The 14,388-nt window shown below is 40.0% G+C and overlaps 1 long non-coding RNA gene across 1 annotated transcript; it reads right to left on the bottom strand.

The window, feature by feature from the left end:
* Positions 1–8,722: 8,722 nt before the first annotated feature.
* On the bottom strand, positions 8,723–9,389 carry LOC149665108 (uncharacterized). Its single transcript, XR_016368403.1, has 2 exons — positions 9,274–9,389; positions 8,723–9,189 (listed from the first exon to the last, which is right to left on the bottom strand). It is a non-coding gene; the product is annotated as an uncharacterized LOC149665108 (long non-coding RNA).
* Between the last annotated feature and the right edge of the window lie 4,999 nt (positions 9,390–14,388).

The raw sequence follows: 14,388 nt of genomic DNA, 5'->3' as shown, positions 1-14,388 counted from the left end.
TTTTAAGGCATTACCCCTTCGCATGTGTGATGGGGTGAAAGACTGGTGGTGCCCCTACACGCGGCGAACGTAAACTAAAAATACGTTTTCAAAAATCCAGAAATTGCAACTTGGATTTCCGGCGCTTTAGTTTTTTATTTAATAACTCCTTCGCTCGTCGATAGGGAGGCGCCACCAGTCATTCACCCTATCACACATGCGAAGGAGGAGAAGCGAAAAATCCCTCACAAAACGTTCAAGGGTCGCTTTCCAAAATAGTTTGTCTAGGCCTTAATAGTGTTTTAATGTCTATGGCCGAAACGCATCTATTATCCCACAAATATTAGGTTTGCAACAAAAATATCAACAAAATTGTTCCAGTTCATAGGACAGAAGTTGGTTATTTACTTTTTTCATTAATCTATTACCCAAAATCAAGCTAGATTATTTTTATTCATAATTGGAATGATATTTGATATTTAAAATAAAAAAATAACCGTAAAGTATATAGGCCAGGTCACCTTACGATAAATTTAGCTAGCCCAGGCAAAACGTTATATGGCCGGGGCCATCTTGTTTTAATGCTCAATTGTTCATGCACTTTCTTCATGACGGCATGAACTCTCTGATTATTGTATTTTCCTTTGTGATTTTATAGTACTCATTGTAGACCTTTTATTAATTTATTTTCACCGAAGTTCCTTGTCCAATTTGACACGCAATTTTTTCATTGCCTCATTATAAATAGGTATTTTTTCACGCTTAATTTGGCGTGTACACCTTCAGTGTAATCCATTTAATTTATTACATGCGCTATGTGCGTGTATTTTATGATTTAATTTATTTCGCGCATTCATTTGATAATGTTAAAAATACGTGTTAATTTACTGTTAACTTATATTGTAATTTTTTAGCTTCTTCATTTAAGAAGCCTATTAAATTTATTGCATTGGTTATTTGCATGCATTTAATAATTTATTAGATAGACTCAGAAGGGAAAAGACTTCATATAATTTTGATTTTTTTTTATCATTGACTGTCATTAAAAGGGGCTGTGAGGACAGTGCTTATCCTAATAGAGCTTACTGAAGTCGGGGATGGGAAGGGTTTAATAAAGGAGAAAAAGTCGGTTACCCCTTTTAAATGTTTTGAAACCGTTACTGGCATGTCTTTAATCTGTTCACAATATGAGTATATTGATGGTGACTAGCCTTTACTCAAGATGTTATTATTTATAACCAGCATGCAAGCACCCAATCAGTCCCAATACGCTCCCGAAACCAATAATTCAGCATTTTATTTTCCACATGTATTAAACGTTACCTCATACGTCTGACCGTCATGAGTTCATTGCTCTTTTCTGTTGCCGGATTGCAATTTACATCCTCCGGAGTCTTCATGCCAACATACCTTTTTTAAATAAAACTTAACTATTCTATTCAGGTTATGTTTTAGCGGGTGATCCGCGACTTCCAGTGTTAATTGCAAGGCACAAAAAACTAGACACTCAGTGTCTGTATTAGCTTGTTCGTCAGCAGCTGGAAGAGATACCTCGTCTGAGAGAGGAAAGGATAAGAGTGTACCTCGCTCATCAGCACACCATTCCTTGAGAATATGATAAGTGCGAAAATGTTAGTGCCACAAGAGCATGAACGAATCATGGAGTTGCTCTTGCGTTTTTTTCATGTTAAGTGCTCAAATAAGGCTATCACCATTCAGTTACCACGGGCGATCAGGCCCTTTCCTTTTTTACTCATCCACTGCAGTGTCTTCTATACTGCGATCGACAGTTGCCACACCAACTGAAAAATTAAATAAATTATATTTATTTATTATTATTATAATTATTTATTTAAATCGGTTGTTTTAGGGGGAAAATTAAAGAGTTTATTAATATATCATAAATTAATCCTTCATAAATTACACTCACCGCTTTACTTGACACGTTGATGAACGTTCGGACTCGGGAGGTTGATTAAAAGTTTAAAATGTCGTCTGCTGTGAGTGCGTTCGGCACATTGTGTTACCAAGCAACCGTTAAAACCGGTGTTTAACCGGTAACTCAATTGTTAGTTGGTGAATAAACATTTTGAATTTGGTGTATAATTTCATAGTTTACATCAGAGTCTGGGCGGAATTTGCACCAATCACTGACCCTAGGAATGAAACGTCATCGGTGGACGTAGCCAATAAGAAGACCAAGGGCAACGGTTGACGGCCCAACCAGCGAGCTAAGGGCAGAAGGAGGAGCTTAACCTTTCCGCAGAATACGGCCGCAGAGATTAAGGAATTCCATCATTCCCAAAAATCAATAAAATAAACTATACAATAAGTAGTTTTTGGGGATTAATCTCCAAGATCTGACGTCTTCTCGACATCCTTTGTGTACTTGACTCCATAACAGATTACCAGTAAATAAATTGTACAATAATAAACTTGACCTATTTATCTTTTACTCTTCCTTAAATAGACCTGTCAATATTTGATGGATTGAAGAAATATTTTTCTTACATCTTCATGTACTGTCGTAAAAACCCACGGAATGACGCATCAAGTCTTTTGCTATATTTTCTTTTGTTGAATTATAAAATCTATTGATGACTCATCCTCTTTTTACCATTTGACACCTCTTAAAATCAATCAAACGTCAATTTTATGTCACCTATTGTTGATTGACAAACTATATTAGACGTGTTTAAACACGTCCGAAAGGTCAACGTACCTAACCCATTTGGTCAACAAAAGCTTAGCTAACCCTCCACTCCTTCCCCTTCTAATAAGCCTAGAGAAATTTTGTATAAAATAACGAGAGAGAACAACAGAATACCATATTCGAACTTTAGATATCGTAACATCAAGATGGATTCTGAATCGCTTCGCTAGAATTTGGATGAATTAGCTGTAAATAGACCTTGGCCCCAAACTTCACTATACAAGTTTATTTTTTCCTATGTGCCTATTTACACATTAACCCTGCTAATGTACAGACTGTTAAAGAAGTCTGCGCGTTACAGTTTTTGCACATATTTTTCTATATTTCGAAAACTATGCAAGCTAGCGCTCTGGAATAAAGTGCATTATAATAATTTTTCATTTCTCTTTCATATCTTATCCCTTTCATAGTTGTCCATTGCAAACTTTAACCGGAAACCGGAAGTGTCCAAATTAACAAATTTTTAAATATTGGATTCTCGCGGTTATAAATACGATTTTCAGATTCCTAGGGGTCGATTTATATTTGAAAAGTGTTCACCAAATTCAATTCGGATGAGTAGGTCACGAGTAATTAGCCTTTATTCAAAATCTGGCAACTTCGATTTAAATGGCGATAATTAATACTCGAGAATCCAATCTTTGTCGAAATAATGCTTGTTGGATGTTATGGCGATTTATGCATATATATATGTTAGGTCTTGTGGCGCAATGCTTTGAAACAAATCCGTCGTTCATTAAGAGAAAACCCGCGTATTTTGAAGGGATCGGTTCGCTTAAAACCAAAGTAGAAAGACTAGTTAGTTTAGATAGGACTGTTCAAAGATTCAGGGTATTATATGAAATGCACGTTCACTGTTTCAAAGTTAAGATTAAGAAAAATAAAAGAGAAAATTAGGGGATAGAATAATAAGGGTAAAGGCCGATGCTCTGGCCATAAATGCAATTGGTAAAAACAAAACTGAACTTTGAATATGGGGGTGGAAAATAGAAATGAACATTGAGACCTAGCAAGAAGTTAGGAATCCTCACTTGGACATAAGAGAAAAGTCAGTTGGTTATGGGCTAGCGAAGAAGCGAGAAGTCCTTAGATAGACATATGAAAACAAAATGTTGTTGGCAGGCATAGAAGCTAGAAGTCCGTAGTCGGACATAACTTAAATGGAAATTGTTGAGATCTAGCAAAGAAGCTAGAAGTCCTAGTTGGACATAAGAAATAATAGAAATGGAGCTGAGACCTAGGCAAGGAGCTATAGTCTTCGGACATAATAATTAAAGAATGGAACTTGGAAATTTGAAAGGTAGTCTTCGGACATAATTTGAAAGGTAGTCTTCGGACATAATTTGAAAGGTAGTCTTCGGACATAATTTGAAACGGTAGTCTTTGGACATAATTTGAAACGGTAGTCTTTGGACTTTGTTTGAAACGGTAGACTTCGGACATAATTTCAAACGGTAGACTTCGGACATAATTTGAAACGGTAGACTTCGGACATAATTTGAAACGGTAGACTTCGGACATAATTTGAAACGGTAGACTTCGGACATAATTTGAAACGGTAGACTTCGGACATAATTTGAAACGGTAGACTTCGGACATAATTTGAAAGTTAGTCTTCGGACATAATAAGGAAAGAATAGAAAATAAGAATAGATTTGGAAAAGGTTTAGATACCACGGAAACGATAAGGCAAGAGAAAAGCTGAAGTAAAGGAACAGTTTGAAATAAAAGATGTTGAGTTGATTGAAATAAATAAAGCGTTGGTTCGTCTAAAGCAAAAAACTGAGCGACTTTGTCATTGATTGGAGTGATTCTTATAAGTTACGCGACGAACGGGGACTTATGGTTTCGATTTTTCCGTCGGTCGGAACACTTCCAAAAATTTGAGCTCTCCCAAAAATAAAGGTAAGGGATTAAGAGAAAAAAAGCAATTAAAGCAACAAGCCTCCCGCGTTCAACGCAAATGTTAGGCTTAATAATAAAGCCGCCCGCAACTAAGGCAATGGCAAGTCGCATTTCACAACTGACGTTCTACGCTACCGTATTTAAAACCATAAAATTTAAATGAACAAAAATGCAAGCCGGTAACAAAGTTAAAAACTGAAAATAACTGCTTACAGCTAAAATGGGCCCGAATGGTAAAAAGTGAAGTTGGTCTCTCTGCGCTGCTGGCCTGCTACTCCTTTTTACCTCTCCGAGTGACGTATGTCACGGAGAGGTTCTAATTTCGACGTGTCTGTCTGTCTGTCTGTCCGTCTGTCTGTCCGTTGTTACACCCACGTGACCGCGTTCGCAGTTTGCAAATCGGAGCAAACGTGTATTCAATTTCCAGACCGCATTTACAGTCCCGGAAATTGTATTCCACTTACAGGTTATTACTCCATTGCCTGTCTAACAACTCTGTTCATTTGTCCACCCCACATGGACACCAGTCTGAACTTACTAGCTTCTAAACACAACCATCTTCTAGTCTTTCGCCCATTCCACATGGACACCAGTTTCTACTTACTGGCTTCTAAACACCACCACCTTCTCGTCTTTGTCCATTCCACATGGACACCAGTCTGTACACCTGGCTTCTAACACCACCATCTTCTGGTCTTTGTTTTTGTCCATCCCACATGGACACCAGTCTGTACACCTGGCTTCTAACACCACCATCTTCTGGTCTTTGTTTTTGTCCGTCCCACATGGACACCAGTCTGTACACCTGGCTTCTAACACCACCATCATCCTTAAGGTTAAGACATACGCGGCGATCGGCTAGGGTTACGAGAAACGTCTAGCCTTCCAATGGAGGGGTCTTCCTCCAAGGTTCACGCAATTGCGATGTTCTTATCTACAGCTGCGGTTCGAATCCTTTATATACTACCTATTTTAGTAAGGCGAAGCAACCGGCGTATGCTTCATTTCAAACGCCAATATTAGTCAAGTCTCTCAAGAATGTTTAATTGTTCTTTTTTAAAGCGATGTAACGTTCAATAAGGCGAATAACTAACGAAGAAAATATTAAATATTAATTATATTTATTTTAATATTTAAGATAATCTTGTTTCTCAATTCAAAATTAATACGGAAAGAGTTAAAAAGCAGTCTATGTTATTGTCTGTGTGTGTCCGTCCGTTATTACACTAGTGCCGCAGTGCGCTGCGTTAGAAGTTCGTTTTGCTTTGATGTGTAAAGAAATCCTACAGAACCATAATATTCCCTTTATCCTTAATATAAAGTGAATATGATGAAATATTTTTCGTAATTACGATGCATTTAGTGCTTTTGTAGCTTTAAAGCTCTGTTTCATTTTGATATTCCAAAGAGTTTTTTTAATATTATTATTTGAAATGGCTGTTTATATATTACTTAAGCTATACTACATCTGTATATAGAATAATCCTTGGTTTAGTAATTTCATGAATAAAGCTAAGATCTAGACTCCGGCGGTCATATCTAGTATTACTTGCAATAAGCTTAGTGAAATGTAGAGTAAATAATTGAGGCCTGAGGTGAAGTAAGCTTTGGGTTTTGATTTTCGTGTCTGAAATGAAGAGACATCAACGGTTCAGAGTGAGCCGAAAGTTAAATACACTCTTAATTAATCAGGTTAAGATTTTATAATAGAAGAAAAGATGATGGTGGCAATTAGATTAGTAGGGCTAAGCTACAGAGTTTTATTCTCTTTATGGTGCGCATTGACTATCAGTGCGTCTAGCTACAATTTAGCTTTGGTATTATTTAACGTTAACACTCATGTTGGCAAACTAAGAATATTGTTGAGGTGAGACGAGACGATGGTGTTTACACTGCTAACCAGTTGTGAATGTAGCTATCAGATTATAGGGTAAACAGCTGAAGCGTAGACTTCATTTCCTGTTCTTTTTGCCATTAACTGATTTCCATGTGTCCAAGATTTATCCTTATTGGAAGTAAAATGTCGTCTGCTTTACTGTATATTCGCTATGCTTGGAATACTGCTTCAATATTTCGTAAATTTTTACTTCAAAAAAGAGAAATAATTCCATATCTAGGTAAAAAACTTTGTAGTAGTAGACCTCTTGACTCGGAGAGGTAATATTTTGGTTTTCCCAACTTGTGTTTATCTTCTATGGCAAAAACACTAACTTCGGGAATCGAGATGTAGCAAATTGAAAAAAAAACCCCCCACGCTGTTGTTAACCAGATCACATATATTTATTATCTAGACCGTGATTGGGATATTCAGGAAACTTTGAGTTTTAAGATTATTAAGAAGGAAAGAAACCGTGTCTGTTTGAAGAATTTCTGTGAAATATTATACTTAGTATCTTTATTGATAATTTGTTAAAAAGTGAAACACATTAACAATAAAATATGCAAATAACACGACTTCCTCAGAGTTTCAAACTGAAGAATGTTCGTTAGCTTTATTGAACTATTAAAAATAAGACAGTCTCTCTCAATTGTTGCTTAATATTTTATTGGCCCTCCTCTAGCCCTTAAACACATTCTTAATCTTTTTCTAAACGACAGACATAAAAGCCGAAAAAAATTAGGAGGCAAAGCATTGCAAGCTGCCATGACCATAATCAATAGGTCGGCCCTGTTCGCGGGTATTCGTTTCTCCATGTGATTAACCATGTAAGCCCACATGGTTTCGATCGGGTTTAAGTCGGGCGAGAGAGCGGGCCAGTCCAGAACGTCAATCCTATTGTTTTCCAGATATCTTGCAACGATTCGGGACGGATGGGCTGGGCAGTTGTCCTGCTGAAACCATACACTAAAACAATATTTTAAGTGAGAAAAGAATAATGATTAGTTTATTAATATTAATACCGGTCGCGGTCGTCTTCATTATATACAGGGTGTTTCTGAAAAGTCCATCACAAATTAAGGGGCGTGTTTATGGGACCAAACTGAGCGGAAAGTACCAAAGAACATGGGGTGTACAACATTTTGTTACGGAGATATGGCCTTCCAAACATTCGCCCCTAAAACAAGGAAATATCCAAAAATGAGGAGTAACACTTAAGACCGACTAACCAGCTTGTTTAAAATTACTAGACAATTTCAATAGCCTTTAATCGAACAATTGATTTCTACCTTTACTAATCAGAAGCGTATAAATGAGTAGAAGTATGCCTACGGTGGTAATGTAAAATTAATCCCAAGTGACATGATGTTTCAAGATCTTCCCAGCACCAAGTAAAATGGTTCTGATTGAAGGGACTTTTATTACTACAGCGTAAACAACGTTATTTTCAGGAATTAGTCCAAATGTCCACGGGCGGCATTACAAAAACGAGGCAGTCTTTCGAATGATACTTGGACATGTTGGAAGATCCCTGGCTTGTTCCTGTTATCTCAAACCGTAAAAAGCTACGCAAATCTTCATCATCACGGACAACACTCTTGTACGTTAGGTATGACCTTGAGAAAACCTAAAAGGACATCTCGAATGTATTTGAAAAACCCATCTCCAATTAAGGGGCGTGTTGTTTGTTTCCAACAGAGTAAACTCGCCCAGAGAACAATTACAATGCAGAGCCACGTTTCGGCGTTAATGGCCCACAAAGGTGGTCCCAAACAAAAGAACAAACTTTAATTTGTTTCGTTCAGTAAGTGTTTCATGTGTCATAGATAAAACGCCATGATTAATGCACAAAGAAAATGTTATTGACAAGTTTTCGGACCGCGATGCTGAAATGTGGTGGTGCACCATCGTGCATGAACCACATTCTGTTTATTAAACCTAAGGGTACGTCTTCGAGTAGTTCTGGTAAATCGTCCCGTAAGAACTACAAGTAAGCCACACCGTTTAACCTGGGCTCTAGGAAACATGGCCCAATTTAATTGTCACCCACAATACTACACCACACGTTTAAGCTGAATTGTACTTTGTGAATTCTAACGCAAGTTGCGTGTGGTTTTTTCTTAATCAGCAAACCAATTGGCGGCTGCTTGTTTTTGGATCGTCCTCGAAAATAGTGAGAACTTCGCCTATTCTTAAAAAACAGAGCACTATGTTTTTTAAGAAAGGAATAAAAGAGGTTTCACGTACATGTGTTTGTTTTATTAAACTCATAATTCAACGAAGTCTGTTACAATGCCTTTCTTCACAAATGCCGAATATGCGGATATGCACCTAATGTATGGACTAGCCGAGGGGAATGCCGCTGCAGCTGTACGCTTGTATCAGTAAAGATTTCCGCAGAGGCGACTACCAAATCGACTGACGTTCGAGGCTGTGGACAGACGTTTGAGGCAAGATGGACGAATCCAACCGGCTGGACCTCAACCTAGAGCGAGAGCCATCCCAGAGGCCGTAGAAGACGAAGTTCTCACCATTTTCGAGGACGAGCCTGAATCAAGTACCCGCCAAGTTGGTCGCCGATTAGGCGTAAACCACACGCTCGTGTGGAAAATCCTCAGAAGCCACCGGTTTCATCCTTTCCATGTTCAAAAAGTTCAAGGTTTGAATCCAGCGGACTACCCACGACGCACGGCGTTTTGTCAGTGGTTTCTGGCTAAAGTAAACGATATCGATTTCCCACGGGATTTGTTGGTTACTGACGAAGCTAACTTTTCACGGGATGGTATTATTAACTTACATAATAAACATCAATGGTCCCAGCTAAACCCCCACGCAACTTGCGTTAGAAGTCACCAAGTACAATTCAGTTTAAACGTGTGGTGTGGTATTGTGGGTGACAATTTAATTGGGCCATATTTCCTAGAGCCCAGGTTAAACGGTGTGGCTTACTTGCAGTTCTTACGGGACGATTTACCGGAACTACTCGAAGACGTACCCTTAGGTTTGGTAAAAAGAATGTGGTTCATGCACGATGGTGCACCACCACATTTCAGCATCGCGGTCCGAAATTATCTTAACGCGACCTTCCCTTTGCGGTGGTTAGGTCGAGGTGGACCTGTGGAGTGGCCTGCTCGATCACCCGATCTGAACCCTTGTGATTTCTTTCTTTGGGGCCACCTGAAAGACTTAGTTTATCAGACTGAAGTGCCCGATGTTGAAGAGCTACGTCGACGAATAATTCACGGCTGTCAAACAATTCGCGAAACTCCAGGCATTTTTCAACGTGTAAGGGAATCATTTGTAAGACGTGCTAATGTGTGCCTTAACGGGGGTGGTGAACACTTTGAACAATTTTTGTAACTAGTTGCAATTAAATGTTAAAACTTGTCAATAAATTCATTTTCTTCGTGCATTAATCATGGCGTTTTATCTATGACACATGAAACACTTACTGAACGAAACAAATTAAAGTTTGTTCTTGTTTTTGGGACCACCTTTGTGGGCCATTAACGCCGAAACGTGGCTCTGCATTGTAATTGTTCTCTGGGCGAGTTTACTCTGTTGGAAACAAACAACACGCCCCTTAATTGGAGATGGGTTTTTCAAATACATTCGAGATGTCCTTTTAGGTTTTCTCAAGGTCATACCTAACGTACAAGAGTGTTGTCCGTGATGATGAAGATTTGCGTAGCTTTTTACGGTTTGAGATAACAGGAACAAGCCAGGGATCTTCCAACATGTCCAAGTATCATTCGAAAGACTGCCTCGTTTTTGTAATGCCGCCCGTGGACATTTGGACTAATTCCTGAAAATAACGTTGTTTACGCTGTGCTAATAAAAGTCCCTTCAATCAGAACCATTTTACTTGGTGCTGGGAAGATCTTGAAACATCATGTCACTTGGGATTAATTTTACATTACCACCGTAGGCATACTTCTACTCATTTATACGCTTCTGATTAGTAAAGGTAGAAATCAATTGTTCGATTAAAGGCTATTGAAATTGTCTAGTAATTTTAAACAAGCTGGTTAGTCGGTCTTAAGTGTTACTCCTCATTTTTGGATATTTCCTTGTTTTAGGGGCGAATGTTTGGAAGGCCATATCTCCGTAACAAAATGTTGTACACCCCATGTTCTTTGGTACTTTCCGCTCAGTTTGGTCCCATAAACACGCCCCTTAATTTGTGATGGACTTTTCATAAACACCCTGTATAGCTGCCATAGAGGGGAACATGGCGTTTCTCAAGATATCTATATACGCGTTGCCGTTAAGACGACCCTCAATTGATTGCAATAATAACACTCGTCCATCGCCAATGAAACCCCTAACGTTCACGCTAAAACGACCGCTGGTTTTTGTGTAGTTCACATACTCAGGAACTTATCGCTGGTTTTGAACCCTCGAGACCCACACAATAGGCGACGAAGATGAACTTTGGAACTTCTATAAAATAATACGGGTGAAGTAAGACATAAAAGCTTTGACAAAAATTAAGTGACATTATTCGCTGAAACTGTTCGTCCGAAATGTATCGTTCTAGATCTTCCCTTGGCCAAGCTAAGTCCCTGCAGAACTGGCAGCGTATTCTCTACTTTTTATCACTGTCGATAAAGTCATAAGGGTATATTTGTTTTCGGAGTAGAAGCGGTATTTCGTCAGGTGTGAAGACGGTATTCAAACATTGAAACTTGTCCACACCGCCTTTGGCTAAGTTGGAAACAAGCACCTCGAGCGACGCTGGCATATACCAATTGGTGTCCAAAAAACGTAGCTTTCCCAAAGAGAACGAAATATATGTCTACGAGTTGGTTGGGATGCACTAAATGTCACGATCCTTGATGAGTACGATTTTGTCCATGATAAGATGAGCATCGTATCGGGAGAGGTTATGTATAAAAACCGGAATAAACTTGGGGGACTTTATCTTTAGTTTGCAGGAGTTGTGGGCGTTACCTCGGAAGCTTCCGGTAGTGTGGTCATGATCACGCACTTTATGGTCGGTTTCGGTGAAAACATTCTTGCAAACATAGCAGACTTGAGCAGATATGAAATTCGCTTCCTCTACATCTGATAGGATCATGGGTCCGTTCTCCTTGAGCTTCTCTTGCAAAATTTCTTCCTCACAGAGAAGATTTTCCAAAAAGTTCTCAGTTGCATCCTTCCCTCTGTATGTCACGGGTTTCGAAGGTCCACCTTGAGTCCAAAAATTACGTAACTAAAACCGCATGATATGTGCTGGGAGGTTACAGTCTTTGAGGAAAGCGAGGCGTCTGGCATACAGGTTGAAAACTTTTGTAATATGGAATCAAAATCCGCGTATATAACATATTTAATCTGTAAAATAATGCAATGATATCTTTATTATTAAACCTCTAAAGAGTTATTACGAACCTAACCCATGCATGCTTTGCTCTAATCGATCTACAATAGGTGTGGGAAAGTTTATTAAACGAAAATGAAGTTACCTTTTGATGCCATCCATAGTTTATAAATTGCAGAATTAGTTCTTTCACAGGCATTCGGAATTTTTGCGGGCCACGCTACATTCCTTCGCGTGGTCTTCATGGTTAGTCTTAGCGGTGGGTCCCACAGACCGATGCAGACAGTAGCGACAAATTAATTGCTATGTTCATTCGTTGAAAACGTAGATAGAAGACGACTCAAACTGCGAATGAGGCAATAATGCTTGTTTTTCCCGTTTGTCGTGCCTGGTCTACTTTGTTCGAACTGACGTAAAGAGGGAAAACGGCTTTCTCGTAAGCGAAAATGTTAATTGATAAATCATTCACCCACTCAAACTTCTCTAACCTATCCACTCTAAGCTCAAATGGGAACGTTATTCCCGAAAAATCTAATTCATTTTCGTATTCTACATACTTTTGCGGCCGATTCGCGTGTTCGTGACGATTTTCCGGGTGTAAATGTGCTAGAACGCACCATAGAAAACACTAATTGTCCGTGTTTTGAATGTTCAAGATAGCCTTCTTACTGGAAATCTCTTGGGTGTAGGGAAGTAAGTACCGCCGAGCTATGACAAATACGCTATGATGTTAATCGGAAGGAATAAGATTTTATCTAAAATCCATCCGCTACCCTGTTTCTGGAAATCCTCCATGAATTGTTATAACGTTTCTACGCTATGATCCATCTGCCTTGGGATAATGTCAGCCGTCAGAGTTTGTTTGTCGGAGGTTCTATGGTACGCAAAGCATTCCGCCTCTGCATCACTCTCTCCTAGATCTCGAGTATAGCGTGCTCGAACCGTGACGTACCACTTGATTCCGCGCTCTTGAGAAAGTTTCTGTTGCAGGTAATTTTCGATAGCTACCCTATGACGACCGATGTATTTATCCAAGTCTGTTTCCACCAACATAGGTGTAAATCTTGAGCAGAAGATGGCATTCCTTAGGACTTGTAATTCTTCCAATTGGTCGAGTATTGGTTCTTCAGGCGTGTTGACAACGGGTTCGTGGTCGTCAGATATTTTCATATCTACTTGGTACATAAGGCGATGAATATCACGGTTATCCTGACTGCTGAGCTCTTCCATGATATTATCGAGATCGTCAAGATAATCTCGCATAAGATTATCCTTCTGGGTGGATAGAAAGGACTTTTCAAGTTCATCAACATCAGCATCATCTGGGGTCGACAAAGGACAGGCATCAGCGACAGCGGGAACTATCGATGGTGCGAGAACGGATGATGAACCGGGCATAGCGTCATCAGTAGCGGTTGGTTTTGGGACGACTCGAATCGGAAGGTTTAATCCTCTTGACGTTAAGACGTTCTACATTCAGAACTCGTTTAACGGGTCCAGATTGGCGCGAGATTCCAGGGTGGTCGGGGTCGGGTTCGTCATGATGAGCTTCGTGACGCTTTAAAGCTTAGCGTCTCGTGTACGTCCGTGTACAACGCGTGCATGGGAAAGAAGCATTCTCATGTTTTTCTCTCTTATGCCTTAGAAGACTACATTGCTGAATGAACTTCCGTTTGCATATATCACACATAACCATATTGTAATCTTTTGAAATTTACTAACTAAAGAACTACGCCACCTTCAAGCGTTCGAACTATTGTTATTGTTATTGTTGAAGGGGGTGGCGCGTCGCCGCGCCGAGCACCGATACCAAGGGTATATTGTGCGCCCCGAGCTTGTTAGACTACGAAGAGTCCTGTCGCCTCGATGAATCGGAGAATCCCATTGGCCGAGACAGTAGAGAACTGGTGAGGTTCCATAGTATGCATGTCGAAATGCTCGAACCTCATGGCCGCGAGGTAGTCGCAGCTACAGAGGATATGGGAGGAGGTTTCCTCTACCTCCCGGCAGAACCTACAGAGTTGGTCATCAACGATGCCCAATAAGTGCAGGTGTCTATTCAGCCGGCAGTGTCCAGTGAGGAGACTGGTGACCAGCCTAATTTTGTTTTTGGTGAGGGCAAGCAGTTCCTTTGCCCTAGTGATAGAAGGACCCGGGAAAAACTCCTTGGCCTGTCTCTGTCCATCCATGTCAAGCCAGAGCTGCAGTTGAAGTGCAGACATCCGACAGTGAATCCTATGGCGAATGATGCCATGGGGGATGGGAACCGCAGGCTCTGGTCCGAAGAACTTCGCCTCAGCCCCCCTTTTGGCATACATATCAGCCCTCTCATTGCCCAGGTATCCGCAGTGCCCTGGCACCCACAGCAATTGAACCTTGTTGCGGGCAGCCAAAGAACCCAGCAGATCCAGACAGCTGAGCACCAGTCTGGAATCGACAAGGCACTGATTCAGCGCCTTGAGGGCGGCCTGACTATCCGAATAGATCTGAATCGTCCGTCCGCGATAGTTTTTCTTGTTGCAGAAATCCGCGCATAAACAAATGGCCATGATTTCCGCCTGGAAAACGCTGGCATAGTTGCCAAGGCTCTCG

This window comes from Phalangium opilio, unplaced genomic scaffold (assembly GCF_054372755.1).
Source record: "Phalangium opilio isolate 3A_F unplaced genomic scaffold, DU_Popi_V2 ptg000061l_1, whole genome shotgun sequence".
Taxonomy (NCBI): Eukaryota; Metazoa; Arthropoda; class Arachnida; order Opiliones; family Phalangiidae; genus Phalangium; species Phalangium opilio.
The sequence above is the reverse complement of the archived record's forward strand: the minus strand, read 5'-3'. Positions and strand labels throughout refer to the sequence as shown.